Consider the following 6,131-nt stretch of genomic DNA (forward strand, 5'->3'; position numbering starts at 1 on the left):
ATACGTCATTCCATTGGTGCAAAATGATGAACTAATAAAAAAATCTTTTATTTGCTTGGCTCTGTGACAGTTTCAGATATATGTGTATACACACACACCCTTCTAATTACCAACACTCTCCCCTCTTTCTTTTGTCTCCCTCTCATCTCCTATCTCTTATGATCCTCTCCCCTATATAAGTTTCTTTTCCATGTTAACATCTTTTTGTTTTGTTTAACCAGGGCTGTCTGTGTGACAACATGTTTAGAATACCTCACTGGAATCTGATGGGATCATCATCATTAGCTATACCACTGACTGCCCTCCTTCAGAATCAATCAGAGAGGCATAGAGACTCGAGGGCTCCTCCCTGATCCACGGTTGACTATTCACAGGTTGAGCCATAAGCAGGCTGATTTCAGGTAGCTTTGGATGCTGGGAGGTGATGTGCCCAGAAGAAGACATTTCTCTGCCCTTTCCCCTATCTTTTGGCTCATTTATTTTTTCCCATGCCCTCTTCTTCCTTGCTCTCTGAGCCTTAGATCATGTGGTGTAAATGTCTTCTTTAGGGCTGAACACTCAGCCACCCTGTGTTCTCTGTACCTTGAGCAGCCTTGAGTTTCTGTATTCACCACCATTCATTGAGAAGAGAAACTTCTCTGATTAAGGCTGAAAATAGCACTTGCCTGGGAGCATAGACATAAATATTTAGAAGGCAGTTAGGCACCATGTCAATTGAGCTGAACAATAGTGGCCAGTTCCCCTTTCCTCATATCTAAGACCTCTTCAGCCATGGAATTTTAAATTAAGTTTACAGTACGAGGCATTCATTTCTCCTTCAGAACGGCCCCACCCAAGTTAGTGATGGTTACCCCCATAACAGTTACTCCACCATTGTGCCAGTAGACACATCTTGCCTGGCTTGGTATGATAGTTCTCATCTGGGTAAGACCACAGTTTTCTTTTCTTGCCCCACCCCTTGAAGCTTGCATAGTAACTTCCTGAACTGTGAAGATTAGTCAGCATTGGAGGAAGCTTTCAGCCCAGTCCCAGCTCAAATCTTTACACCTGTGGACCAAGACACTTAATGTCTTCAGCGATAGGATCTTTTCAATTAGTTCTGCTGGGCAACCGAAAGGAATGGCAAGCACTTGTATTGTTTGGGGGAAACTCATAAGGAGGTACCACCTGCCATTGGGTTTGGTTAAATAACTATAGCCATTAGGTGCAGAATCCAGCTCGCAGGCTGTCTACCTCCTTTCTGACTATCTTTTAAAACTACTTATTAAAAGTGGTCTACAGATAGTAGATTTCCAAAGGGCTTTTTCATACACTCTTCAGTTTGGTTAGCCCCTCCCCTTCTTCCCTCTCTTCTTCCTTCTCCATTCCTATTTCAGCAACTCCTCCCCTCTTTGTTTTCATATTACCTATTTTCTGCTATCCCTTGAGGTAACCCTTGTCCCAATGGCCCTTTTCCAGTTTCCTGGCCTCTACAAGGAAAACACACAGATCCTAAGGTTAGGATCCCCATACAAGAGAGAACATGTAGAGTTTGTTTGCCTGGGTCCCAGGTCACCTCCCTCCAGCACCAACCATTTTTTTTTTGTAATTTCATTTTTATTTATAGCTATGAAAATTCCTCTGTGTAAATGTATCACCTTTTCATTCTCTCTTCATCTATTGACAGATATCCAGGCAGCTTTTCTTTCCTGACTGTTGTGAATAGACAAGCAATGACTGTATTTGACTGAGAGTCTCGAGTAGGATATGCCGTCCTTTCGAGTAGATGTCTCTGAGAGGTGTGGTGGCTCATGGAGTTCTGTTTCTAGCTTTGTGAGGACCCTCCGGACTGACCTGCGGCGTGGCTGTGCCTGTTCACACTCCCACTCACAGTCAGTGAGGTTTCCAGTTTCTCCACATTCTTTCCAGCACTTGCTGTCATTTGATTTCATGATGACAGTCATTGTCACTGGGGTGAGATGGAACTTCATGGATCTTTCAATTTGTCTCCCCTCCCCCAACTGTTGCTAATGATGTTGAACATCTTTTAAAGTCTTGTTAGCCATTTGTATTTCTTTTAAAAAATATCTGTTTACGACTCTGGTACACTTTTCAATTATTGTTTTTGTTTGTTTACTTTTTAAAAAAGAGTTCTTATTCTGTATATCAGTTCTCTGTTGAATGTACAGCAGGCAAGGACTTCATTCCATTTTGTGAGGGTGCCTCTTTACTTCATAGCTTCTTTTGCTGTTTAAAAGTTTTAAAAAATTAAAAATCACTTTAGTGTGTGTGTGTGTGTGTGTGTGTGTGTGTACCACGGTGATTGTGTAGAGGTCAGAGGACAACTTGTGGGAGTCAGTTCCTTACTTCTGCCCTGTGGGTCTGGGGACTGAACTCGGCTCCTTATACTTTATGGTTTGTACCTTGGCCCACTTGGCCATGTCTCACTGGCTCTGTGCAGAAGCTTTTCAATGTCATGGGGTCTCACCTGCCAATTGTTGGCAGCTGCACTCTTTTAGTAACAACTTTTGCTGAACACTTACTATAGTTACTTTCCTAAGTGCTTCTAGCAAGGGGAGTTTAACTTTTTAACAGTTGCTACACACAGGGGATCTACAAATGTCTTGGACTATATTAATCATCGTTCTCAGGCTCCTGTGGCCTGTGGCCAACAGCTAGACCACACCTGTTAGACCTTATATTTGTTTATTAAATTTTTAGTTAAACCTTGGGTCTATGCCGCAAACAGTGCTTTCTCTCACTTATCCTATCATGGTCTTACAAGGGTATCTGGAACAAGATACAGCATCCTTTAACAAGGCTCCTTTGCCTGGGATGTCCAGTTACTTGTCTCACAGCTAATCCTCAGAAGTGCTAGATTGCAAATCTAATTTCAAGTTCGAAGAGCTCTTCACTATGATGCCGACCCAGTATCACCTGTGTGTGTGTGGCTTAGCTTGTCACACCTTTATAGAATATAAAATAACCTGGATGAAAGGCAAACATTTATTCCAAACTCACCTTCATACTTAACAGGTGCTTCTTTTGGTATTTATCCATGTGGTGTTTCATTTCAGACACATAACAGCCCTTTAAAGATTTCACACTCAAGATGAAGGATCTGGAACATTTCAACAATTGAATGATTTTTTTTTTCCCCCTCTCAAATGTGCATGGCTGGGAAATAACTGGGGAAAAAAATTAAAGCTTAGTTTCAATTTCCTTTTTTGAAAGATTTATTTTAATTTATGTGCATACAAGCATGCGTGCATGTGCGTGTGTGCATGTGCGTGTGCGTGTGTGTGCTTGCACCTACTCCTGTGTGCAGGGGCACATGGAGGCTAGAAGAGTATGCTGGATGTCCTGGAGTTGGAGGTGAATGTGAGTGCTCAACATGGGTGCTAGCAACTAAGTTCCAGCCTTCTTCAAGTGACTCGAGTTCCTGATCCAGTCTCATCAATTTCCAGTTTTCTTTGGAACTTCGATACTCTCCACAAAGATTAAAGATGGGAAATTTGATGAATGAGGTTGGGGCTGTGTGATTTGGAGAAGAAAAGGCTGCTGAGCTGCATGGTGGGTATCCCCTGTCTTAAAACAACTGAGATGGGATTCTGAGATGTGTGTGTGTGTGTGTGTGTGTGTGTGTGTGTGTGTGTGTGATCCCTTAGGAAGGGCATTTGAGCTTTAGAATATTGGCGTATACTATGAGGTCCCTGAGAACCCCCTCTCCTCAGAGAAGAAATACCATGTGTTCCAGGAAAACCAAAACTTTCAGACCCTCCAAACATTGTTAGTGAGTTGGTGCAGTGCAGTGGCTGGTGGATGAGTGCTCAAGGCCTTATATAATACAGAATTTTATCCAGCAGTGGAGAGCTCCGACAGCTTTAGGTCTGTAAATGAAAGAACTGTATATCAGCAGGGGCCTTGGCTTGAGCTTCCCTGGCACAGCCGTGGCTTCACCTGCAGGCCTGGAACCCTTCCAGAGGCTCTTTCCAGCTCATTGGCTCTGTGTGCTTGAATGTCTGCTCTTGTTCAGAATATGTCTCTCAGACTTTCCCACTGCGTGGCGAGGAATGACTCAGTGTGGGGGTGCAGAATATGTGTCTGTTTATCTGTCTCATAGCCAATGTGGGAAATTTTTTTTTTGACATCTCATGCTTGTCTTTAAAAAATGATTGCAAATTTGAACTTCCCTTCAGAATGTTTGCGCCGATGTTAAATTAAAATTCTATTGAAAATAGCTTATAAAAGAAAAATCATGCTTCATGAACATCCTGTGCCATCCTGCCCTGTTCCTGGGGCAACCAGCCTCCTGTGCGGGAAGCACTGGACCACGATTCTTAAAGTTGTGCATGCTGATATTCTCACCTTAATCCATTCGCTTTTTCTCCCCTGTGTAGTCAAGTGATACTGTTTCTCTATTTCCTCTAAGTCCTGGATCAATGCAGGCACTGCATTAAGTGTCAAGGAGGATTTGTTGATTTCACAGCAGTAACAAATATTCAAGTCTCTCCCTGGTGATGTGTGTAGAATACTTGGTGGGTGCATTTTTCTAGTACATCTAGAGAAGTAGCGATTTTTAACACCTATTGAACATTTACTATACTTAAATGACTTGTAGGTTTTAGATATGATTTTTTTTTATCTTCATCATAATTCTGTAAGGTAGGGTTCTGTGATCATCTCTGCAGATGAAGGAATGTTATGATACAGATATTACTAACAGGCTTATATAGTCAACAGATGGTAGAACGGGGTCTCATGTTCAGACAGTTATTCTAGGACTGAGGTGTGCTCCTCTTCAGAGGCATTCGCAGCCATTGGTCTGCAGCGAGAGAATACCCTGAGACCACTAAAGGCTTTTATTTCCCAGAGCTGCTGTGTGAGTCTTCTTTGTCCCTTGACACTTGACATAGCGCCTAAAGTCACAGACCCAATCCTCTCTGGGTGCACTCATCCTGACTCCGAGAGTACCAGTTAAATGGGAGGCTGAGTGGCTGAGAAGCAGGGCCCCTCTGCCAGCCCAGGGCTGCCAAGGAAGCTTGGAGTCCTTCTTGAATGATGGGGTGGGTGTCTCTGTCTCTTTAGTTATTGCTTGCAGTGCAGGATGCAGGAAGAACAGGTCTGTGGGAGGCCGGACACATGGCAACAAAAGAAATCCATTGTCAACTTCATCTATAGGGCGCTATGGTCTAGTGGCCTATAGATTGGGCCAACTTTTGTTTCTAAGCCTTCAGGAAGTCCCAGGGCTGGTACTGGTGACTTAGAGTATCTGTGCCAGGCTAATTGACTTTGGCACAGGCACCCCTTTTTTCTGGCACCCCACATCTCTCTAATTGGAACTCTTGGCCAGAGCATACTTCTGTGTCTTTCCTGTTATCCAGCTTCATCCAAAGGAAGGATGAGGACTTTGGTGATCAATAAGTGGTTAAGGCTATAAGATAACTAACCTATAAGATTGATTTCGGGAGCCCTGCACTCTCTGATTCATTCTTAGTATCACTAGAAAGAGACACAGAACCCTAGGTACTGCTGAAACACGTAAGGAAACTATCCACTCTCCCCCACCTGGACTGAGTTTTAAAAATTATTATTGAAATTTAATGTTTTTCTTTCACTCTTGTTTTGGAATGTGCCTTTCAGTTATAGCTAATGACCCTGGCTTAACAAGACTACTTGTACATAATGTGGGCCCATCTTTGCTGCTTTGTGCCTATGAGACACCATCTACTCACTCTTTGGCCAAATCCTTTCACTCACAGCCTCAACACTCTTTACTGTTTTCCAATTTCTGTCTAAAAGTGTAATCCAATATTTGTTGTGTAAATGGTTGGGTGGAATCATGGTGAAGCTATCGCTGCTCTACATTTGAGATGTTTATAAAGAAAACTTAACTGAGCTGGTACTACATGCCAGGCACAGGGTACAGGAATAAGTACAGAGAACCCATGCCCTTATGGAGGCTAAAGCTAGAGTCTCCTTCTAACATTTGGGTATTTCTTTTTTTTTCCCCTTTGGTTTTTTTTTTTTTTTTTTTGAGACAGGGTTTCTCTGTGTAGTCCTGGCTGTCCTGGAACTCACTCTGTAGACCAGGCTGGCCTTAAACTCAGAAATCTGCCTGCCTCTGCCTCCCAAGTGCTGGGATTAAAGGC

The 6,131-nt window shown here is 43.0% G+C and overlaps 1 long non-coding RNA gene across 1 annotated transcript in view; it reads right to left on the minus strand.

Moving 5' to 3' along the window:
• Nucleotides 1-1,625: 1,625 nt before the first annotated feature.
• LOC115064043 overlaps nucleotides 1,626-6,131 on the minus strand; it is a 9,963-nt gene continuing 5,457 nt past the window's right edge. Inside the window, exons 2-3 of the long non-coding RNA XR_003843900.1 lie at nucleotides 3,001-5,103; nucleotides 1,626-2,226 (exon numbers count right to left, since the gene is read on the minus strand). This is a non-coding gene — a long non-coding RNA (uncharacterized LOC115064043). The remainder of the gene's footprint in view (nucleotides 2,227-3,000; nucleotides 5,104-6,131) is intronic.

Source organism: Mus pahari, chromosome 5 (genome assembly GCF_900095145.1).
Source record: "Mus pahari chromosome 5, PAHARI_EIJ_v1.1, whole genome shotgun sequence".
NCBI lineage: Eukaryota > Metazoa > Chordata > Mammalia > Rodentia > Muridae > Mus > Mus pahari.